The sequence below is a fragment of the Sus scrofa genome, chromosome 13, assembly GCF_000003025.6.
Source record: "Sus scrofa isolate TJ Tabasco breed Duroc chromosome 13, Sscrofa11.1, whole genome shotgun sequence".
Classification (NCBI taxonomy): Eukaryota; Metazoa; Chordata; class Mammalia; order Artiodactyla; family Suidae; genus Sus; species Sus scrofa.
In genome coordinates this window covers 153,713,645-153,739,259 of record NC_010455.5, presented here as the reverse complement: position 1 = coordinate 153,739,259, position 25,615 = coordinate 153,713,645, and the positions used below count along the sequence as shown (strand labels likewise).

The following is a 25,615-nucleotide window of genomic DNA, read 5'->3' as shown; positions in this document are numbered from 1 at the left end:
TGGTGTCTTGTTCTTGAATGGTTGTTAGTTGTGAGGGAGAGAGAAGTTGGGAACAACCTGTATCGCCATCTTGGGGATGTCACTCTCCTCCAGTTTCGTTCTTAAGGCTTTCAATTGATTGGGTGAGGTTCACCCAGATTATCTAGGTTAATCTCCTTCACAGAAAGGCAACTGATTATAGATGTTAACTTTATCTACAAAATACCTTCACAAAGAATTCAGGATTAGTGTTTAATTATATAACTGAATATCCTGTTGAAACTGAGACATAAAATTCACCACCACAATTCTCTTTTAGGGATCCATCAACTCAGTGAAATTAGTCAAACCATTTAAATGGCAGCATTTCCCACAATTACTGCTGGCCTATAAGGGGAACCTCTGTAGAGCTTTATAGTAATCTGGTGCTTCTCTCACTTGGACATTTCTCATTGCTTTGGTAAATGCAGGTGTGCTCTCTGGGTTCTCTTACAGATATGATTTAAGTTTGGGTAAGTAAGCTGTAGATAATAAATCTACTCTGTTATTCTTATCTTCCCAAATGTTTATATTCCTCTTTCTATAACATGCTGAGAATTTCCTGGAATGTATCTGTCATTCCATGTAAGCCAGTCTTGAGTCCAAAGCACCCCCGGATACTTGAGCTAGAACATTGAATTACAAATCTCTGGAAAATGTGCACACATGGATGAATTTGATCTAATTGAAAAATTTGAAACTCTTTTCCTGTTGGGGACCCCAGGAGGCTGTTGTTGCACAAATTCTTTAGATTGATGCCAAGGAGCAAAATCCTGAAAATGTTTGGATTTTGTTTTTGGCCCCTGGGTATGTGAGGTCTGCCTGTTCTAAGTCTGCAGGCAATGCTTTGATTGCCCTGTCATGAGGAGAGCCAGTTTTTGCTTACAAAGTTACCTCATGTGAAGACTGACAGGATCTTCAAAGTAGAATCAGCCTAATAAGACAGGGACAAGGGACTGCTTCTGCTGCCCTAGAAGGATAAGTATGTTTGGAGGGCCAGAGATTCAGATCCCTTTGAATCCATCTAAGTTTATTTGTACCAATTGGGAAATTTTTTTCTGAATAATTGCATAAAATTATATGAGACTTGATGACACTGTACTTCAATCTATATTTTCATTTGGTAGCCTACATGATCAGACTGTGCCTTTGAATTTTTTAGGCGTTATCATCTAATAAGAGATAATTTTAAAGCAGTCACAGGCTTCTGTTCCTAGATAATACCTCAGGCAAAGAATATATAATCTCAATTTTTGTCATTTTTCTTTAAAGCACCCCTTTTTCCCCTATCCCTTGTCCTGTCTCTCCCCCATCTCCTCTTCATCCTCCTCTTTCCCTCCCTTCCTCCTGTCCTTCCTTCCTTTTGTCCTCCTCCTTAATGTATACCTGATGTAGTTATAAGATGCCAGTCCAGTTTAATAGTCTCTGTATTCAGCTTTGACTCTGTCAAGGCCCATTTTAGAAATCTCTTGGTTTTACAAAGTCTTGCCTTTATTCCAGGTGACTGGATGATAACTTAAGTAACTTTGGGGGTCATTTCATGTGCTCTATTCTGTGTATTCCATCTTCCAGTGGTATTACACCATTTCTGCCTTAATCCAAACTAGGTAGGATAATCCCAGATGATCTTCCTTAAGTGTTAATGTCTTGCACCAAATATTTTATTGCTGTTGAAAACAGAAGCCATATACATTCAAAGAAAAACTTTAATACAGAATATTAGGTGGCTAGAATATCACTTGAAGGGCTTAAGGAGACTGTGATAGGTTTAGTCTTTAGGATGATTTCCAGATATACAAAGGACTGACTCACAAGAGCATTGTTTCATGGGAGACAATACTAGAGCTAAAAGTTCAAGAATACTCCTGGGGTTCTGATTCAGGCTTGTAAAACTGCAAATAAACTGTTGTGGAAACCCTCTAATATTAAGGAAGAAAGAGCATAGACATTTAAACATTGCTTCTTAATGTGACCTCTCTTAAGCCTTCCAAATATTAAATCAGCATCTAAATCAGGTAAGGAATCTAAATTGTAAGGGAGTCTGGAAAATAGTTTTCATCTTTTCAACCTAACTAATAGGATATGTGATCAGAGGATGAGTGAGCCCTTACTCATTTTTTATCAGAAGAGGAATCTGAATGCCACAAACATAGTGACATAGTGACATGGGAGGCTCCTGAATTTTGTCCTCCCATAGACACATTGAAAAGCTACACAGAGACCTTTCCTCTGAAAGAAATCCACAAACTAGCCAAGTTTTCTCAGCAACTGAGAAAAACCCATATCAGAACAGGGAAGTCTGGGACACTCTTGACAAAAATCTCATCCCTGCCACAGTGCCATAAAATTAGGAGCAAAACCCCCAACTCCCAGTTTTTCCTTGAGGAGCAAGCTGGTGGGCACATCCCTTGCCCATCCAAATCCTTCACCCCTCAAGGAAAAGCTGGGAGTTGGGGGTTCTCCTGATTTTCTGGCACTGTGGCAGTGACGGGGTTCTTGTCAAGAGTGTCTCAGATTTTCCTATTTTGATGTGGGTTGTTCTCAGCTGCCTGATGAAACTTAGCTAAGTTTTGAATTTCCTTGAGGAGCAAAGTGAGAATTTCAACACATCTAGAGCCTCAATTTTTTTTATTTATTTATTTATTTTTTTTTGGTGCCATTTCTTGGGCCACTCCCGCGGCATATGGAGGTTCCCAGGCTACAGGTCGAATTGGAGCTGTAGCCGCCAGCCTACACCAGAGCCACAGCAACTCGGGATCCAAGCCACGTCTGCAACCTACACCACAGCTCACAGCAACGCTGGATCCTTAACCCACTGAGTAAGGCCAGGGATCGAACCTGCAACCTTATGGTTCCTAGTTGGATTCGTTAACCACTGAGCTATGACGGGAACTCCTAGAACCTCAACTTTTAAGGCTGCCACCGGAAAGATGAGTCCCAAAATCACTTAGTCCTGAAAGCCAACATGAGCCCCCAGGACCATAGCAAACAGAGAAGCAGTTGTTACCGGGCACTTAAAACTGGCTGTGGCTATCCTTCCAGCACTCAGTGCAGAGGGAGCAGCAAAAATATCCACTTCCCAGTCTTTTTGTAGAAGGAATTTTGACTACATACTTTACAAGATTAGATGAGGGTACCAGCTTCTAATCAGACTTAATCTGGCTGCCTACTGTGATCCTCCCAGGAGCCCAGAGGGGCCAGCATGCACTTCCCGTCTCTCCCCCTTCTGGCTCACTCCAACAATAAAACTAAGACTCTGCCTTCTTCCTAGAAGGAGCTTGTCCATGCATCTAGTCCTCCAACTTGTGAGGCAGCCACTGGAGCAAGGTCTTCAGATCACCAGCTTTGATGACCCACAGGGCTTGGCCTCCACAGATGCTAATGGGCATAGTAAACAAAAGTAATTTTCAAATGCACAAGCACGTCCTGCAACTCTCTCCCCAGGGCTAAGCAAAGATGGAGTGGACACAAATGTTCATCTCCTGCTTTGTCTTCGCAAGGGATTTGACTGCATACCTCCCCAGCGGCTGCTTGAGGTTCTGGCTTCTGATTACTATGAGTGCTGACTGGGATCCTCCCAGAAGTCTGAGAGAGCTGGTGGGCACATCTCTTGCCATTTTGTTCCAGGTTGGTCCAACAACAAAACCAAGTGTCTAGTTTCTTCTTGGAAGGAGCTTATCATTATATCTAGCACTTCAGCTCTTATGGCTGTCGCCTGCATGTTACTGACTGCGAAATTACCCAGCAACAGGAGCTGACCTGGATTGGCATTCATAAGTCCCCAGGAACTACACAAAACAAAAAGGCAGTTCTCTTTGGGTGCATAAACAATTCCAGAGACTATTTCCTCCAATTCAACATGGAGTGAATAGGCCAAAACACACAGCCTATCTCCTTGGTAGGGGCTAGACTATATATCTAACATCCTGACTTTCTCAGCTGCTGCCTGAAAGTTGAGTTTCCAATTAGCCTGCATTGGGGAGTGGAAGGGGTGGGCAATTAGTAGTCATCGTGGAGCCTGAACAGCATAAGGACATTTCTCATGCCTTTGGGAAACTGACAGGTCTTGGCAGATCCTCGAATTCTGGGAGCCAGTAATTATAATGACAGTGGCTTGGACAATCACAAAGGTTTGAGAGGAAACCAGGAGCTTGGGTCTGGCTGATTGATAGGTTTATCTATACAAGGCCAGTTTGTCAAGATACAGAGAGGTGCCGATTATATCTAATGGGCAGAAACCAACACAGAGAGCTAAGGATAGTGAAGAGATGGGGTATATGTTCCAAACAAAAGAAATAGAGTCACAGACATAGAGAACAGACTTGTGACGGCCAAGGGGAAGGGGGCAGCGAGTGGGAGGGACTCGGAGTTTGGGGTTAGTAGATGCAAAACTAACTACATTTAGAATGGGTAAACAAGGTCCTACTGAATAACACAGGGAACTATATCCAGTCTCTTGGGATAGACCATGATGAAAGATAATACAGGAAAGGGAATGTGTATATTTATATGACAGGGTCACTTTGCTGTACAGCAGAAATTAGCACAACATGGTGAATCAACTATAATTAAAAAAATAAGATAAATCTCCCCAAACCAACCTTAATGAAACAAGATAAGTGACTTCCCCGATAAATAAGGATTTAGATAACAGTTCACATAATTGTCATAAAGATGCTCACTGAGGTAAGGAGACCAGTGCATGAGCAAAGTGAGAATTTAAACAGGGAAAAATATTAAAAAGTACCAAATTGAAACCATAGAACTGAAGAATGCAATAACTGAACTGATAAATTCAGTAGCAGACTAGATCAAGCAAAAGAAAGGATCAACATTTATAATCTCTTCTCTTTTTGATAATAGCTATCCTAACAAATGTGAAGCGCTATTTCATCTTGGTTTTGATACGCATTTCCCTGATGTTTACTGTTGTTGCATATCTTTGTGTATCTTCTTTGTTGAAATTTCTATTAAGGTCTTTCGTCCATTTTTAAATCAGGTAATCTTTTTTTTTTTTTTCCTATTGCATGATCTTATTTTCTTGGATATTAAGTCCTATTGGATATGTGGTTTGCAAATGTTTTCTCCCATTTGGTAGGTTGCCTTTTCATTCTGTTGATGGTTTCCATTGTTGTGCAGAAGCTTTTTTTGTTGTTGTCTATGTTTGACTGAGGCATGCTAGTACACCTGCTCAATGTGCTTCTGAAGCTCTTACCACTACTGTGTAGTTCTGAAGTGAAGGGAGAGGGTTAGAAGGCTAACAGTGGTGTTTGACTCAAGGTGTTTGATCCAGTCCTCATGACTTTGGTCTGAAGAGGGATAAAGGGTGTGTCAGACTGGGATTCCCAAACAGACTAATTGGGTCATTTTGGGAACGCTGCTGAGGACACACCTTAAATCCTGGCAACTGTTTCTTTCCTTCTCAGAACTTGTATCTATTTGTTCTACTCATTAGCATTTCCACCTGTATGCCTTTCCACAGACGCGCCATGGCAATTTGAACCCCTGAATGCTTTTGCTCATTATTGTATTCCCAGTATCTAGTAATAGTACCTAGACAGGCACAGAGTGGGAATTTCTAAATAAATATTTATTGATTTAATGAATGAAAATTAAAACTACATATTTTGAATATAAATAAAATATTTGGTCTCTTTGAAAGTATAGCATGCCCAGAGAAGTTCACTTGTTTCTAAAGATGATCTACCAATTCCCTGATTGAACTGTGTGCCCATGGACCGTCCCCAGATGGTCCTGAATTATAATTAAACAACTGAATTATCCTCTCTGATTCCTTGTGAGCAATGTTCAAATACAGATATACTTTCCATGTGCTTTGCTAAATGGATAAATGTATGCCTTCTAAATCTGGCTTATAAGTCGGGTGCCTTTATATCCCTCTTCTTCAGATATGGTGCAACCACATCATGAATGCAAAGAAACCTGTGCTGGGTCTCAAGAAAGTAATATTTCTTTCCTTTAGTTATGATAAAGACCTTCATATTATTCAAGTCTAAGAATACAGTAGAATCTCAAAAGAATGGAACAGGTGAATCATACAGAGTTTACTATTATGAAGATAAATGAGAAGTATTTTGAGTCATTCTTCAATTGTGTAACGATTCAGAGATGCCTCCTAGTGATACACTGAACTTGAGAAAATGAAATCTACTTCAGTGACTTTCTGCCCTCATTACTAAGTCAACCTTCTAATTTCATATCTACAACTGAGATCATTCATTCAAAAATGTCTTATACAGGAGTTCTCTTGTGGTGCAGTGGGTTAAGGATTCAGCATTATAACTGTAGTGGCTTGGGTAACTGCTGTGGCATGGGTTCAATCCTTGGCTCAGAAACTTCCATATACTGTGGGAGTAGCCAAAAAATAACATATTATATAACTAGAGTCTCTGAAGTCCTCTTTGCCCACCTTTAAATTGCTGTGAGGCATGGAGGGCTATGAATTTCCTCAAGGGAGATAGCAAAGAAATCCAATCAAAAGATAAGTGAAAATTAATTTCAAAAACATTTGGCGCAAAGAGCTGAAAATAGTAAACTCTGGAATAGTGAATGACAATGCCTTCTATATTGTCAATCTCATCAATTCATTACAATTTAAAATTTAAGAAAAATTCAAAACATCTGTGGAAAAAAAATTAGCCTCCACACACAAAAAAAGAAATGATGGCTATTTCAATATTGGACCATATCATAGTATCCACCCAAGTATACCATAAAGTTACCTAACTACGGAGTTCCCGTCGTGGTGCAGCAGAAACGAATCAGACCAGGAACCATGAGGTTGCAGTTCAATCCCTGGCCTTGCTCAGTAGGTTAAGGATCCAGTGTTGCTGTGAGCTATGTATGGTATAGTTCGTAGACGTGACTTGGATCTGGCGTTGCTGTGGCTCTGGTGTATGCCAGCAGCAACAGCTCCGATTAGACCCCTAGCCTGAGAACCTCCATATGCCTTAGGTGCAGTCCTAAAAAAGACAAAAAAACAAAACAAAACAAAAATAGTAAGTTACCTGACTGTCTACATAGCTTGCTGACATTTGATAACTTTCAAAAAGTCATCGAATGTTCAATTCTCTATTTAACAGGTGAGGAAACTGTGCTTACCCCTGCTTTCCATCATCGCATTGATGGTTTTTCAGAGTGCCAGTGTGCCTTGGTCACAGCTGTAGGATCTTATGCAGATACCAAGCAGATTTCCTGCCTCTAACATAAGAAGTACAATTTTTCTACTGCTCTACAGTGTATAAGTTATAGCCCCTTAAGGAAAAGAGACCATGGGTATTTAACTTTCTATGCTTTCAGAAAATAAATACACTTAAAATATGTTTGCCACTCCTGTTATTGCAGAAAACATTTTGTGTGTTTAAATTGTAGAGTTAGGAATTTTGAATAAGGCACACACACACTCATCTAATACTGAACCTTAAAGTATCTTGTATTATGCTGAAAGCGGGTTTTACTGCACAGCAACTTGGAGCATAGGGCCAGCAAGAGAGTCTAAAGTATCAAGCACAGATGAGTCCACAGGTAAGAAGCAGTTGTTTGTGAAAATTGCTGGGGAATTTCCCCACTGTTTTGAAAACTTCTGAGAGCAGTTTAGAAAGTCCACCGCTAGTTAAAAGATGCTTTTTAAATACACTTTAAAAAGTAAAGTGCTCTGAGAATTAAATCACCAGGCCAACTAGAGGGCAAATGAAACTACAAATTGCATTTATAGGATACGCTTCATCCGGTGGAATCCTGGAGCACTTTATAACTTGATTAGAAAGCACACATCTAGGAATCAGTATCCCTACAGCTGAAATACCACTGCCTGTGGGGTCAGTCTAGCAGCAGCTCTTTAGCAAAAGACAGCTGTGATTCACTGGGACAGGGCAAGGAGGTCCCAACCTATTTACCCCACCCCCCACCCCCGCCACAACCCTGGCTCCTGATTCAGTGCCATGGAGCTGGTACTACAAAGCCTGGTCTTGAAATGAGAATGTCTAGGAAGTTACATTAGCACCAGCCATGTGGTAAATTATGGTGTTTTTCTCTCCACAGCATAGTGAATAAAGCATGGGCTTTGGGGTCGGACCATCACTGGGGGCAAAACCCTGTTTGTGATTTTGAACTAGTTATCTAGCTTCTCAAGGTCTCAATTTCCTTTCAGACATTGCTTTTTATAGTAACTGAGCTGCTATAACACCCTCAACTCAGTGCTTGGGATATTCAAGGTATCTTTGTTTTATTCTGCTGCTTGCTGATTAGAAAAATTATCTTTTTAAAAAGTAACATGTATCTGAATTTGCTTATTCATGCTGGTGTCTTCCTCATCACCATTTTAGATACACACCTATACAATATGATGTACAATATATGTATATCAAGATACTCTTATGTTTACTATGTATGATTTCATATACATACATAAATATGATGTGTACATATATATATCGAGGGGGCTCTCACTTGTACTATTGCCCTGCACCTGACCATTGTAAGAGAAAGGCCTGGAAAGAGAAGGAAATCCAGCACACATGTAGAGGGGGTGACTCAATCTAGGAGTGAGGGGTACTCTCCTACCTTGTCAGGTGAGGAGGCTGTGTGTAGACACTCAGAGGTGGGTAGATGTGGGAGCGGGAGTCTTAGAGAGTTTTACTGATTGCTTCTGGTGTTTTTTTTTTTTTTTTTTCAGTGAAGTGGAAGCAAAGTCATCTGAGAGTGAAGGTAAGGAAGAAGTTTTTAGATGTTTGAGGTGCAATAGAGGAATGTAAATTCATCACCTAGACAACAGTGAGAAGAAATGACCAGGGTAGAAATAGCAGTTTCTAACCAGCATTACAGCCCTTTTGAAGGTTGTGGTCATGATTTCAAATTGAGACCAGTCAACATGCTGTTACTTTTCTTTCACCATATTCAGCTGCATGGCTGTGAGTGTGGCATAGGCAGAGAACTTGATTTAACTGGAGCAAATTTAATTTAATCAGGGTTTTGTATGGCCAAGAAAATACAAGAGAGGGGTAAGGAAATGGAGGGTGTGTGCAGTGAAGGTATTATGAATAATTGGCCTTGAATTTAAGCTCTGACAGGAGGGAGAAGAGGACACCATGAGTATGAAGAATGACAAGGTGGCAGGATCAATGGATCGGAAGCACTGGTAGGGTGGAGGGATAAGGAGTCAGGATTCTATAGGGAGGAAATGGTTGGACAACTTGTGACATCAAACTGAGATTATGGAGGGAGCAATTTTAGGAGTGATGAGATTTAGCCCCTTGGAGTGAGTGGCTGAGATGAAATAGAAGACAGGATAATTGGAGGTTACTGTGCTAGGATGCTATTGTGTTGGAAGGATCGACTTACGTATTAAAATCACTAATATTTATGTCAATAATAGCATGAGAAAGGATTTTATTCATCCAGGACTTACAGTAAGAAATGAAGGGCAATGACCCAGGATTTGGTAGAGAACTTGCAACAATAAGGGGATGCCATCAATTTAATATAATTCCATAAGATGTGGAGCTTGTAAGATCTAAAGGTACTTCTTGACCTCTTTTGGTGAAAATAAGGAGATCTGGGGAAAAATTAAAAATCATTCTTTATCCTTCCACCCAGAGATGATGGTATTTTAGAACGTGTTTGTCTTAAAGATACTTATCCATATTGAATGGAAAGAGTGGTAGAGTCGGTCACAAAAAAGACCTGTGTGTCTGCTGCCCTCTTTATCTCAATGGAGAAATCAAGGCATCACTAATAATCTGAGGAAAACATTTGTGGAACAATGAGATGGAAGAGGAATTGACAAGAAATTCTAGGCTACTCTCTGCATCAAAGGCTTAAACCTTAGACCTCTAGGAAAGTTCATCCACTTTCTTGGCTCAGGCACAAAAATTATATTCTGAAGCCAATTAGAGCAAATATGTTGTGGGAATTTGGAAATAATGTCCCTAGTTACATGGTTGCTTCCATGTCTTGGCTATTGTAAGTAATGATGCAGTGAACATTGGGCTGCATTATCTTTTCTAATTATGGTTTTCTCTGGATAAAAAAATGTTATTTTTCTGTATGTAATCTTTCTTTTTGGTCAGAAAAGGAACTACTGCTAAGATTGTTCTCTATATATTTGTTTTTCAGAATTGAAAATTATGTGATTTGGTATGGTATTCCTAGTGCTTAATCTTAGGATATGTTGAGCCCCTTGTATCAGTCTATAGTTTCTAACCATATTTCAAAATTTTCAAATAATATTTCTTCACATATTTTTCTATGCCCCTCCTCACCTCTTGGTTCTTTAATTATGTACGTATTAAATTATTTGCAATCAGATCACAGATCAGCTGCTACTGCTTCTTTTTCAGTCTGTTTTTTTTTTTTTTTTGTCTTTTGTCTTTTTGTTGTTGTTGTTGTTGTTGCTATTTCTTGGGCCGCTCCCACGGCATATGGAGGTTCCCAGGCTAGGGGTCGAATCGGAGCTGTAGCCACCAGCCTACACCAGAGCCACAGCAACACAGGATCCAAGCCGCATCTGCAACCTACACCACAGCTCACGGCAACACTGGATCGTTAACCCACTGAGCAAGGGCAGGGACTGAACCCGCAACCTCATGGTTCCTAGTCGGATTCGTTAACCACTGCGCCACGACGGGAACTCCCAGTCTGTTTCTTTATGCTTCATTCAATATATGTTGCTGATATATCTTCAAAACTATATCTAATTTGCTTGTAGGCCTGTTCAGTGAAATTTTCACTTCACACATTGTAGTTCTCATCTTAAGAAATTCTTTTTATTTTATTTTTAATATCTAACATTTCTTTAGTTTTATCCATATTTTTCTTAATTTTTTAAAAATTACTTAATGAATTTTATTACATTAATAGGCGTACAACAACCATCACAACCAAATTTTACAGCATTTGCATCCCTCCACCCCCCAACCTGTCTCATTTGGGAACCATAACTTTTTCAAAGTCTGTGAGTCAGTATCTGTTCTGTAAAGAAGTTCATTGTGTCTTTTTTTTAGATTCCACATGTAAGCGATAGCATTTGATGTTGGCATCTCACTGACTGACTTCACTTAGTGTGATAATTTCTATGTCCATCCATGTTGCCGCAAATGCCGTTATTTCTTTCCTTTTAATGGCTGAGTAATATTCCATTGTGTATGTGTACCACATCTTCTGGATCCACTCCTCTGTCGCTGGACATTTAGGTTGTTTCCATGTCTCGGCTATCACAAATAGTGCTGCAATGAACACTGGAGTACATGTATCTTTTTGAGTCATGGTTTTCTTTGGATAGATGCCCAGGAGTGGGATGGCTGGATCAAATGGTAGTTCTATTTTTAGTTTTCCGAGGCATCTCCATACTGCTTTCCACAGTGGTTGCGCCAATTTACATTCCCACCAACAGTGTAAGAGAGTTCCTTTTTCTCCACACCTTCTCTAGCCCTTATTGTTTGTATTGTTTTTGATGATGGCCCTTCTGGCTGGTGTAAGGTGGTACCTCATAGTGGTTTTGATTTGCACTTCTCTAATAATGAGTGGTGAAGATCTTTTCATGTGTTTTTTTGGCCATCTGTATGTCTTCTTTGGAGAATTGTCTGTTTTGGATCTGCCCATTTTTTGATGTGGTTGTTTGTTTGTTTTTGATATTGAGCTTAATTTTGGAGATTAATCCCTTGTCCATTGATTCATTTGCAGATATTTTCTCCTCTTCTATGGGTTGTCTTTTCATTTTGTTTAGGGTTTCCTTTGCTGTGCAGAAACTTTTAAGTTTAATGAAGTCCCATTTGTTTATTTTTTTAATTGTCATAACTCTAAGAGGTGAGTAGAAGATATTGCTGTCATTCATGTCAGAGAGTGTTTGGCCTATGTTTTCCTCTCATATTTATAGTATCTGGTCTTATATCTAGGTCTTTAATCCATTTTTAGTTTATTTTTGTTTATGGTGTTAGGAAGCATATTTTTCTTTATACAAATATTATCATATATAAAGTTGTGATGGCTATTGTAATATGCTTTTAAGTTTGTTCTGTCATTTCTGGTGTTTCTGTATCTGATTCCATTGATTGGATTGTCTCCTGGTTCTGAGTTGCATGTTTTTGCTTCTTGGTATATCTAGTAATTTTGAAAGGATGCTGGACATTGTGAAAATTACTGTTGAAGGTCTGGATTTTGTTGCCTAACTAGAAAGACCGCTTTCAGCAAGTAATTATTTACCAATCAGTTTGACCCTTTTTGAGGTCCTTCTTTTAAACTTTGTTAAGGTAGATTTGGAGTTGTTTACACTGTAGGGGTAATACAGCCTTACTGCTAAAGTGTTATTCATCTGGGTCTACACTGAATGACCCGATGATCACTGAGGACTCTCCACTCTGGTTGGAACTCAGGTAACTTCCTACACACTGTGAGTTCTGGGAATCACTCTCCTTACAACTCCCTGGTCATTCTTCATTCTATTTTATGGAGTTTTGCACTATACGTATGAGGCATAGCCCTTAGCAAATGCTCAAGGATAAGCCAATGTAGACTTTTTCCGCATAACTCTCTCCTTTACTGGAACTCTGCCCACAAATTTATTCTACAGTGGTCTCCCTTACACTGACCTTCTCAACTCTTTAAGATGTCACATACGGTTGAGATTCTACCTCATTATGTCCCTGGTCTAGAAACTGCCTGTTGCCCAATGTCCAAAAACAGTTGTTTTTCAAACAGTTTTCTGGTTATTTGTTTTCAGAGGTTAAGACTTCTTATGTCTTCATCAGTGGTAAGACATCAAAAATTTTCTTCTATAGGGATTTCTTATCTAAATTTTCTTCTAAAGAAATTTCACTATAATGCATTAGATCCATCTTCTAGTTATTCAGTCTTTATTGCTAGATGTTCTGATTAGTCCTTTTTCAAATTTCTATTGTTCCTTTTTCACTTTTATTTAGTTTTTTCTTTATCACTATAAATATTACCCATATTTACTTTGTGCTGTTTTCCACATTATATCTTATCAGCTTAAGGATATTATAGTTTCAAGATCTAAATATGCAGGATTTTTCAAAACTTAGCTCTTCGAATTTCCAAAAGATACTTACTTTCTATCTAGAGTCTAGACTGAGACAGGTAAGCTTTCTTTTCAATTCCCTGTGTTTATGTTCAAACTTCCTAATAATCTACACTTTGCTGAGTTTTTAGCCTATTGAGATCCAGTTTTATGTAGGAGTCTGTTTTAGCTCCTACTTTGCAAGGGCCTACAGTCCTACCCACTGTCTTTACATGAGCTTTATAAAATTCGTCCCTCCATGATTCAGAACAATGATAGCCCCTTGGGCAGCAATGACATAAGATCATATGCATGTTTACCTTAGCTTTCGGTTCACTATTTGTTTGCTGTACCTTGAGATTTTCTTATCATCCTTGCAAACCCTGTTATGAATTCTAGATTATTTTTACTTTATTGTGCTCTGCATTTCTTCTTACTTTTAGGAGGAAATGTTTCAGTTCCACAATCATATTGTGTGATCAGAAATTCTGTATCATTTTATAAATCATCAGCAATGAAAATTGCTTCTTTATGAATCACATATTAAAAAATGAGAGTTGTAATGTTCAAGGAAGGTTTTCTAACTCTTTATCTTTGGAATTATCTATTAATTTTATTTTGGGAGGAATATATTCACTGCCTTTTTTAACTAATAAAATATTTGATTGAAATTGAACATGTGAGAGTGTTCTGTGTTTTTGAATGCCACTGTGCAAATTGAAGAGTAATAAAATGTAATTCCTAGTTTGAAGCAGTGGTTTGTAAACCTGGCTCCATGTCTGAAAAATTTTTAGAGCTTAGTAACAATAATTTGAGATAGTGATTCAGTAAATCTGGGGTGCAGCCATGTATAAATGGAATTAAGTCTTAATCCTACTTCAAACAATATGTCCTGAAACTCCCATAGCCTCAAAAATCTTGTGCCCCACTGTGTCTAAAATGTACTAACCAGCATCCAGCTAGCCCTAGAATTTGTTGATAGCAAAAAAAGAAAAACATAAAATTCTCATTTGAACTGTAACATTTTAACTTAGGACATGCAAACTAATGTGTTCCATCCTGCCACCCTATGTGGTAAAGTACAAGTTGGCATCATTTCATTTCTGGAAGGTACAGAAATTTAAAATGATTATCCTCCTGATAACTAGAACTAAATGTCCTGCTTGTTTGTTTTATTCACTTCAGCTTATTTTAAGTGGAGATAGATTTAAGTTCAATATACACATGCTGAGTTATACTTTGTAATTCTTTCATAAATCTTATTATTGGTTTCTAAACTGCTTTATAGTGCTTGAATTTTACTCACAACTTTACATTCTATCTTTCCCCCCCAAATATTAACTTCTTGGAGTCTCACACTCCAAATAAATATCCTTCAGTTTTGCCACTGTGTCTTGTGGAGCACCAATACATGAGTACTTCATACACGTTTGATTTTGCTGTCTTTATTTGATATAATTTCCAATTCCTTACTTTCCTCTCATTTATTTACTGTTTCTCACTGTACACTTTCTCAGAACTCTAGACAAATGTCAAATCTGGGGAAAACCACACTAATACATTAAAAATAGTAGCCCAGAAGTAAGTGTGTGTTACATGCATGAATGAGTAGTTGGTATTGGATTAACACATTGGTCAATAAACAAGTAAGAGAGAGAGAGAGAGAATGTGTGTGTGTGTGTGTGTGTGTGTGTGTATTTAATGATACTGTAGAATATCAGCACAAACCAAAGCAGGAGAATAGAGCAGAAACCAAAACATTGATTGAAATGAGCTGAGGATACTGACATGAGGGCTGCCAAAAGGGTACATTCCCAGAGAAAATGGAGCTGTAAGGAAGAGAGGATAAAAATTCATGTATTATTTTACTTTAAACTATTGACTGTTAAACTGCATATATAAAGAAAGACTTTACAAAATCAAGAAAATACAGGAGTTCCTGTCGTGGTGCAGTGGTTAACGAATCCGACTACGAACCATGAGGTTGCGGGTTCGGTCCCTGCCCTTGCTCGGTGGGTTAACGATCCGGCGTTGCCGTGAGCTGTGGTGTAGGTTGCAGACGCACCTCAGATCCCGCATTGCTGTGGCTTTGGAGTAGGCCAGGGGCTACAGCTCCGATTCGACCCCTAGCCTGGGAACCTCCATATGCCGTGGGAGCGGCCCAAAGAAATAGCAAAAAGACGAAAAAAAAAAAAAAAATCAAGAAAATACAGTGGCTTGAAGATTTGAATACAGATTTCCATGCTATGAGGGGGACACACAGATAGATGTTCAAATCCTGTCAAATTAGAAGGGACAGTAAACACTTAGGCATTCTCTTGAGGCACTGAAAGATCATATCCTAGGATTAAGAGCAAAACCCAAATAGGCCAAACCTATCAAAGACTGAAACTAACCTTCAAAGGGTAAGTGATCCACCTGAACTTTAAATACTTTTAAAAAACACTTTTAAAGCTTTTTGGAGAAAAAAACATCAAGAGCCTCTACGATTCCCTATCCACAGAATGTGGCTTCCAATCAGAATTATAAGATAAGCAAAAAACAAAAACGAAACAAAACAAAAAACCAAAATCCTACCTTTATAGAAGGAGTAACAAAGATGATTCAGATCCTTATAGTTTCAGAAATGAATTTTAAAATGAATGCAATTAAAATGTTCAAGAAAATAAAGACGTATTTGTAATTTAAAAAATACGATTTATAAAAAGTCAGAGAAATTCGGTTTTAAAACAGAAAAACCTAATTTTTATAATTACCAAGACAATAATGACTATACTATTAAAAAACTGATTATGGAAAAAAAATTGAAATAATTTTTAAAAGCTTGATTTATGCAAAGGAAGGCAAGAAAACAAGAAACATATAAACAAAAACATATGAAAACAAGTATCAAGACCATAGACTTAAACTCACATATGTGAATAATTGAAGTTCTAGACTAAATAATATAATTAAAAACAAAGGTGATCTTTCTAGCTAATAATTTAATTTCCTATAATAACTTATAGGAAATAAACTTTAAATATGTGGAGAAAGAAATATTGAAAGTACAAGTATTGAAAAAATGTATCATAAACACATTAATGAAAATAATATAGGTGTGGCTTTACTGTATAAGAAAAATAGATTTTAAGAGAAAATATTACCAGAGATGGAGATAATTTCATGATGTTAAGTCATTTCAATAGGAATGTGAAACAGCCCAAATTTATATGCATCTAGTACTATAGTTTCAAAATATGGAAATAAGATTAGTAAAACAACCCTCCCCGTAATTATCCAGAGATTTTAACAATAAAAATGCATAAATAGAAAATATTGAAAAAAGAGTAACCAACTTGATTTAATTGGCACCAATTATATTCATAGAATATTGTACTATGCAATTACAGAATAATTTTCAACTGTGCATGGAATATTTATAAAAATTGGCCATACACTGTCATCAAAGCAAATAGCAACAAGTTTCAAATGATTGAAATTCACAGTATGTTGTCTAACTACTCTAGAATTAAACTAGAAGTAAACGAGAAGACAACTAGAAAATACCATTTTTCAAAAATTAAGCAATACACCTCTAAAGAACCAATTCCACTCAAGACAAATGAATCCATATGTTCACCAAAATAATGTAAAAGAGTGTGCATAGAAGCTTTCTTCATAATACCCCCAAACAGAAAATAACTCAAATGCCCTTCACTGGGCAAATGAAAAAAATATGATATATCCATAAATAGCAATTAGAACAAACTACTGCAACATGGAACCACATGGATGGATTTCATAGATATGTTATTGACTAAGGCCAGACACAAATGAATCATATTGTATGATTTTTTTATATAAAGTTCAAGGACAGGTAAAAGTTATCAATCAGGATAGAAGTTAAAAGTACTGGTCATTTCTGGAAGAAAATATAGTAGCAATTGGGATGGCACATGACAGAGCATTTGCAGTGAAGGAAAAATTTTTTTCTTTCTTTTTAGGGCTGTACCTGTGGCATATAGAAGTTGTGCTAGGCTAGGGGTTGAATTGGAGCTGCAGCTGCCAGCCTGCACCGCAGCCACAGAAATGACAGATCTGAGCTGCAGCTGCTAACTTCACCACAGCTTGGAGCAAGGCAGGATGAGCAACCACTGAATAAGACTAGGAATTGAACCCACATCCTCATGGACACTAGTTGCATTTTTTTTCTTTTTTCCAGAATTTTTAACTTTATTAGCACTATTGTGATGTGAGATACAAATCAATCAAAAACATTAAAGAAAAGTTGCCTGAAACAAGTATGTACAGATATACCACACAGAAACCAAAGTCATATTTTCCAATCCCAAAGCCATCCCAGTGGGGAAAGATGGCTTTACCTGGTGGTCATCCATTGAAATAAGCAGCAGACACCTATAGCTACACGGGCACCAACATTTATCTGAGATGAATTTTGAAAGTTTCTCTTAATCATTACATTTTCAAATGAAAATAGTAACTCTACTTCCCCTCTAGGCTTTCCACCTCACTAATCAAGAAACTTGAATATTTCTTTAAGGCTACTGGAAGCCCATCTTAGCCTTGAATGGTGACTTTTGCCCATTATATGACCTGTCCTTCCCTGGCCAGTAATGCAGTGCAACAGAACATGCGATGGGGGAAAACAGGAATTTATACAGCGTTGCCATCTATGAAACTGGGAAACACAGCACTCAAAGCAATAAAGCAAAAGGCCACAGAGGGCTTCCTGAGACTCTAGTAGACTGAGAGGCCTTTAACTTTCCAAATAAACTTTTCAACTGGATCCAGGTGGAACAAACAGTGCCCTGCAGCAAGGAGTAGTATGTATGTATGTCAATGAAAAGAGCCAGCTTCCAAGAACTGTCACAGTGGCTTCCTGAGCCATTTTTTCTCTCTCCCATTTATATTAAAGTGAGAAAGTACACACGTTGGCCTTGAATCTCACTCACCACAAATCCCTCTGTACAGAAGCATTTGTTTCTAAGTCTTGAACCTCAGCATAGGACTGAGATACTTTCTGAAGTACTCTCATCCACTCTCCAACAATCTTTGACAGCTCTCCCCATTATGCTTTCACTTTCTCACTCTGCTGTGCAGGGACAGTGGCATGGGCAAAGAGAATTTTACGGGAAATGGACAAGCACAGCTGCCAGGAGCCAGCTGCTCTAACCTCAGTGTTTTCAAATGTCAGTCTCTCAGGAGTGATAGAAAACTGGAAAGCAGCAGAGTTTGCTTGGTAGAGTAGAAAGAGAGCCTGGAGGAAGAGAGTGCTCAGTGATGGTTAACAGATGAAACAGAATTTCATGGAGAATGTATATTATAAGGAGAAACTGCTCAGTCTCAACTCCCAGAACTTGGACATCATCCGGTTTAGGAGTCCTATGTTTTCTTTTTCAACTCTTCAGATCTCCAGAAAAGATCATCATAGTCAGTGTCCTCAGATGCTGAGGTGTTGGCACCAGCAGATGTAGTTGGTAGTATGTCTGGCACAGATGATAGTTTTGGCAGTACAAAGTTGTCATAGGTATCCATGGGTCTGGAAGGGAGCTTTTCAGAAGCTTCTGGCTTGGGTACAGGACAAATAATTTGTGAAGATACATTCTTATCAGCATTAATGTCATCAACTAGTTGCTTTGGAAGTGGGTATGACAAAGGAGTACTTGGAGATGGCATAGGCATTGGCACTGTTCCATCAGGTCCACTAACTGGTGCTGTCAACCCAACTCTGCCTCCTACTGCAGAGCCCCCTTTTTCACATCATCAGTGAATCTAACATCAATAAGATGTCTGTACCCTAGGGGGAGCTTCTGCCATGACCATAGAGTCAGGCTCATAGGGCACATTGTAGTTCTTGGCAATTTCAATCAGGTATCTCTCCACCTGCATTTTGGGTGGGGCTTCCACATTCAGTTTGTGCATTAGCTTGTCATTCACAGTTCCAATCTGGTTGGTCCTATATAACTTGCCATATTCCTTGCTGTACTTAGCACAAAGTTGATCAGCAACTATTTTCAACTCAGCCACCTCTGACTGGAGGTGAGGAGCAGCCCAAATCATCATAGACACAGATTCAGCCAAACTAGAATCTAACTCCTTCATAGACTGGATGAGGACAAACTGAGCCAGCAGCAGCAGCTCACAGTACAGCTCCAGGATCTCCATGGCTTCCACAACATAGTCTTCTCGAATAAGGTGCTCCATTCGAATTCAAGCTTGTTCATCTTTCCCAAGAGCCAGATAGTCAGCAATATCTTTCCTTGATCTCTGTGCCAGTTCCATTTTTTTTTTCTCCAGTAGTTTAAGATGGTTTATGACTAATCTCAAATTGAATAGAAAATGCTCAGCTTTAAATCCAGAGTCTGGCATGCTGCACTATTCCTCCCCAAATCCAGATGTGAAAATGGCCTAGACGCAACTTCGGAATCCAGGCTTAGCATCCAGAATGGCCACTGCCTTGGCCACTAGTCGAGTTCTTCACCTCCTTAGCCACAACGGGAACTCCCAAGGAAAAATTTTTACATTGTCTTCTGGGAGGTGGTCACACAGATGTGAGTATGTGTGTAAATTTGAGTGTAAACATTTGTATAAACATATTATACCTTCTGTTATAGTCTGAATTGTGTCCCTTCAGATATTCATATATTGCGATCTTAACCCCCAGTACATCATAATGTGACTGAAATTGGGGATAGGGTCTTTAAGGAGGTGATTATAGTTGTATGAGGTCATGTGAATGCGCCTTAATCCATTCTAACCAATATTTTTATTAGAAGAGGAAGTTTGGACACATAAAGAGATACCAGGGTCATGTGTACACAGAGGGAAGACCCTGTGAAGAAGCAGCAAGAGGTGGTCATTTGCAAACCCAGGAGAGAGGCCTTAGGAGAAACCAACCTAGATTGTACCTTGGTGTTGGAGTTCCACCCTCCAGAATTGTGAGAAACAGAATTTTTGTTGTTCAAACCACTGCAGTCTGTGGTATTTTGTTATAGCAGCCTGGAAAACTATACAACCTCCAAAATAAAAAAAAAAATTAGCTAATATTTTGTGTTTACTATATGATCACTTACATATTTACTTTATAGATAATACTTAGAAAAAATGAATAATTTATCAAAAATCGTGAAGGTAGTAGGATGCAGCCCAGTGATTTGACTGTGCTACCTGACTCCAAAATCTTTAATTCCTAGATTATATGTTTAATTTCTAGATTGTACTCCTAGATTATAATATGAAGTTTCTTTTAAAGTAGCTAGTAGACAAGCAGTGCTTCTGCAGACATATCCAGGAATGTTCTTGGACCTGGGTACTAAGAAAGAGAAAATTCCAGAGCATGAGGGATTGCCAAAAAAGAGTAGAGTCAAAAGAACCCCTAACATTGAGACTGTGGGTGAGGTTACATACCCTGAAAGCACCCATCCTCTGTGTTAAGTGCCAGCAATAGGCTGTTCATACTTGCAAGTAAATCCTTGATTCATTCCATTCTACCATGTTATGAATGTTTCCCACCATATCCCTAGCACTCCCAACTCTTTGAAGTAAGGACTGTCTCATTTCCATTATCTTCTATGATATGGGACACTGGGTAGACACTCAATGAAATGTGTGTCGAATTAAATGGAAGGTACTGATAGATCTTCCTAAATAACCTTGCTCTAATGTATGCTTTTTCCTTGAAACTAGCCCTATTCTCCTCTGGAATCTCTAATGATGGAAAATGAATTGCAGGCTCACATCCTACTTCCCCAGTTCTGATAAGTTTAATTTATTAACGCTCATCAAATATGCTCCGTCTACCCAATGTGCCTGTTGAAAATAAAATGTGATTCAGTAGTGAATATTTGGTGCCCTATTTTCTTTATCCTTTTAATATCTCTTTCCTTCTCTGGAGCTTTGTTTTATCTCCTAGTCTCGTATTCCCTTGCTCCCTTCCTCTCTATGCAGTTGTTTCCTTGTCTTTTTCTTCCATTTCTCCTGATTTACTCCCTTTGTTCAGCAGCCAGAGATTGATAAAATGTTTTGTTCTTGCACTGTACTTTCTGTGTCAAGATGGCAGGCACAGCAGGCTGTCATGATTTTAATACTGACTAACGAAATTTGTTGTGTGCCAACTAATATCGGGGGAGAGGGGTGCCTCAAGTAAGGATGTGCCTATCTCTCAAAAAATGCCTCCTTCACTCACTTTAAAGATTGAATCACTACCATACATGTGCACACTCATTCACAGTGGTCAGAGTAATGTAGCTTTCATGATATTATTAATTCGTTTTAAATAATCTTTTTCGAACTCTTCAAGGTAACACTTATTTAATTTTTCCCAAGTTATTTTCAATACATGGAGGCTGTAGAACCATTTTTCCTTACAGATAAAGAAACTAGGTCACAAATATTTCAATTACTTTTCTCATCATAATGTAAAGAATTATTAGTGATGGCACAGCTAGAATTTCAAGGTGTTTTTCCATTAAACCAATTTCATGCTATACATCTTGTCAACATACAAACACATGTGCATAGTTAATTGATGTAAAATTTAATATAGAGAGCTTACAATTATATTAAAGTTTGTCAGTAAAGATATTTAGTGTGGAATTTTGAAGGCTAATGCACACATTTCATTCCATTAGGCGGTGGGTCCCTAAAGTGGATATTTTTGAGTGAAGTAGTGGTAATATTTGATTTATAGGTAGCCAGAATATAAAGTGTAACCTAAGGGAAACTTAATTGTGTCTAAATATACTTTAAAATTTGCATATGACCAGAAGTTTGGGTAGTCTTGCAATATGTCTTGCAATATGTCTTTGCTTTCAATTTACATTAACTAGAAAATATTATGAAGGCTATGAATTCCCTCTTAGAATTGGAAGGAGTGTTGTGAAATGACCAAGAACAGCAAATAGCTCTTGGAAATCCAGGCAAGCTTGGGTCTGGATGGCACATGGTGTGCATATTTCTTAAGATAACAAGGACAAAGCAATGAGGTCCAGAAGTCGAATAGAGTGAGCTCTTGAGGGCCCTTCCAGGTCTATCCATTTATGAAAATAGCTTGCCAGTAATGCCTTGAATAAGTTCACATTTAGCACATGGGCTTTAAAGGTTTCTTCAAGTGGGTAGGTTTTGCAGTATGTGCTGTGGGTGTCTTAAGATAACAGGAAAGAACGCAAAGCCCTCAGCAGCTGCTTATCTCTAGGCTCCCAGAATTTAACACTTAGGGATTTATAGCAAACCCACTGCCCTGGTGGAAATGAAAGGTCACTCATCTTGCTCAGAACTAAACCAGTATGTTCTTAAAGTTAATCTCCCTAATAACATACGGAGACAGCGGTGTAGTGAGCCGAAAGCTGGTGCAGAAGTCTCCCAGCAATTCTGCCTTAAATTATGTTGGTTTTCAAATAACTGCATTGCTGAAGTTCAGTTGAGAGTATACCATTGTCTAAAACACATCACACAGATTGCTTCTGGATCATTCTTCTGGTGTATTAAGCTAGCTCCAACAGTTCTCTGATGTCAAGGAAATAGACGTTTTTCAAACTCAAGAAATGTAAGGTTTGATTGTCTTCACAGGCCTGATCAGGGATTAAGCAGTTTATATTGAATATTTTTTGCCACCTAGATTATTTTTTATGTCTTTTTTCAGCTTTATTGAAGAACAATTTCTAAATAAATTATAATATATTTAAAGCATACAACATGATGATTTGATATACAGAAAGGGTTCCCACAATTGAGTTAACATATCCATACCTCATATGTTTACTTTTATTTTTTATGAAAACACAAGTATTACTCTGTTAGCAGATTTCAGTTTTACAAAACAATATTATCAGCTATAGTTATACTGTTACACATTAGGCCTCTGCCTTATTTAGCTTCTACCAGAGGTTTGTACCCTTTTATCAACCCCTTCACTCCTCAGAGAGAAGCTAGGAATTGGGGGTTTCCAGTGGAGTTGAATGGTGCTGTGCCACTGTGGGGTTTATGAAGAGTGTGTATTAGCTTTTATCACTTCTTAGGTGTGTTTAGGTTTTCTCAGTTGCCCAATGTGTTGGAGCTACTTGACTAGTTTCTGGATTTCTCTCAGATTTGATCCACGTGTTGCCATGTATTCAATACATCAGTAGGTGGTGGGAAAGTCAGGAGCCTTTCATGTTGCCATTTTGGTGATGTCCTCCCCCCAAATAGGTTTAGATTTGAAAGAATCTATAGAAAATATTTAGTTCAAACTTGATACATTGTAGATGAGGAAATGGGCCTGAAGAGATGACATGACTTGGCTTATGTGGTTAAAAAACAAAAATTTGGCAGTCATTGACCTGACTTCAGTGAGGGTAGAGCATTGGTCCTATGTCTTTATATGACAATAAAGTTACTAGTAGAATGAGATCATGGACTAATGGCTTCTGAATTTGTGGATGAACAGTGTTGGAAGTCACAATTCTTTCTGGGGGCTTTTCCCACTAAGATGATGAAGTTTCTAGAATTCCCCCTAAGAATTTGGATGAGATGGAATGATGTGTGGAGGCAGTGTATTAGGGCAGTTGGGAAAAGTTAGTCTATAAGCAACCAATGAAAGAGAGTTCTGGGTTCTGATATTTGTAAAGAATGTAAATAATTAAAGAATTTTTTTTTTCTTTTTACAGCCACATCTACTGCATATAGAAGTTCCCACACTGCGCATTCAGTTGGAGCTACAGCTGTGGTCTTTGCCACAGCCATAGCAACACTGGATCCGAGCTGCATCTGAGACCTATGCTGCAGCTTGCCACAACCCCAGATCCTTAACTTACTGAGTGAGGCTGAGCCATAACAGTAATTCCTGAAGAGTATTTTTTTTTTTAAAATGTAGGGAGCATCACAACCAAACCCATTTAAAGTCTTTTAAACTTGCCTGTGGAGTTTTATGGTATCTCATGGCATATATTAACCCTTCTTTCTAGGTGAAAAAATGTGGGCATGAAGTAAAATCTGAAGATGCTAGAGTTTAACTTAGCTGAGGAGCATGAAATTAGAGCTTGAGCACTACTAAACTGTGCTGTGATTTAGCTTTTTATCTGTGATGTTTTATCAAATCTCTGCCATTCTCCTGAGAAAGGAAAGCTTGAATCTCTTTATTGATATCAGAACAAGTTTTAATCAACAGTGGAGGGTTTGGATACTTCTGAATTTTCCAGGTAGAATGATAGTGTGTGATCTCTAAAGAAGGCAAGTGCTCTTGTGCCAATCCTCATCTCCGAGTAAGTTTAATTTAAGGGGTTAATATCACAAAGGATTGAGAAGTCACACGCTGAAGTGGTAGTGGTCCTTTGAGAGGAGAACAAGAACAGTGGTCTTCTCAAGGCACTGAAGTGATGATGAGAGGCATAAGTGTCCTTACATGCTATTAATGTGAAAAGCAAAGGATATTCAAGCTGAATTTGCAGTGTCCTTAACATGACAAGTTTATAGCCTCTCAGAGATTAACAGCCTGGCGGCCAAAAGTGCTTCTGTATTACACACTAGAGCTTCACAAATGAAACAGATGCTTTTTGATTTAACCTGTGAGAATATTAATTTGTTTCCTTTCCCTATTTTTGGCTCTTCACTGAATCAAGCAATTAACCACTTTGGCTGAGAAATGGCGTGCCGTAACATACTTTTTTTCTTTTCTCTTTTTAACATACACAGTATATTACCAACAAAATATACATTGAATGTGGCGAGCTGGAATGACCTGTCATGCTAAGACACTTAGGAATGCAGGTTGATTAACTTCACCTTTTCAAGTTGCTAATCACTTTGCAGAATTTCCAGTGCATATTTCAGATTCACCTACTGTTTAGTGTGTTGATAGCTTTTACCAACAAATCAAACCATTCTTAATAAAAAACAACTGGTCAAGAAGCAAATATGCTTATGATTGAGCCCACACCTCCTGCAAGTATGAGACGAAAGATGAACTTGCTCATTTTCAATTCCCTTTCTGGTCCACAAAGGGATTGCTTAGATCTTGCCTGATTTTTTTTTATGTCTATTTTTAATATCTAATGTGTAGCGTGTGACTAATTGATGGATTATGGTTCTACTTCTTGTGAATTGTTGAGTGATTCAAGGAAAATTATTTCTGCTCTCTGGCTTGTGAATTCTCTTTATGTGCAAAGAGGATACCAAGTATGTTAAACTCATTTCAAAAGAGTTTTGAGAAACATAACTTTTAAAATAAAACTTTCCAAACCTAAAATGCTATGTAAATGTTGAATTATGTTAGCGTTGATTAAAAAGCCCAATAGGTATATTAGTCTTGCTTTTGATCATCTAGTCTCCATTATTTTGCAAGATATTCCAGATAAATAACATTGCCAACCATTCTTGATTAAACACTTACACAGGTAAGTGCCTTGGTGCTACTGTTTTTTTAATTCACATCTGAATAGCCTTAGGGCCTTGGTATTTGTGATTATTTTTAATTTTAAGCAAAGATACTTTGCATTTTACATTTGAGCATTTCTTCAGGGAAACATACCATTCCTTTGGAGAATAATTTCATCACAGTCACTGATATTCTGGGTAAGTTGCTGCCAG

At 38.2% G+C, this 25,615-nt stretch overlaps 1 long non-coding RNA gene and 1 pseudogene across 2 annotated transcripts in view; one reads left to right on the top strand and one right to left on the bottom strand.

The window, feature by feature from the left end:
• LOC110256435 overlaps nt 1–25,615 on the top strand; it is a 92,301-nt gene that overhangs the window by 41,193 nt on the left and 25,493 nt on the right. For both annotated transcript variants that reach the window (XR_002337932.1, XR_002337931.1), the window contains exon 2: nt 8,714–8,745. This is a non-coding gene — a long non-coding RNA (uncharacterized LOC110256435). The remainder of the gene's footprint in view (nt 1–8,713; nt 8,746–25,615) is intronic.
• LOC110256434 lies at nt 17,068–20,038 on the bottom strand (annotated as a pseudogene).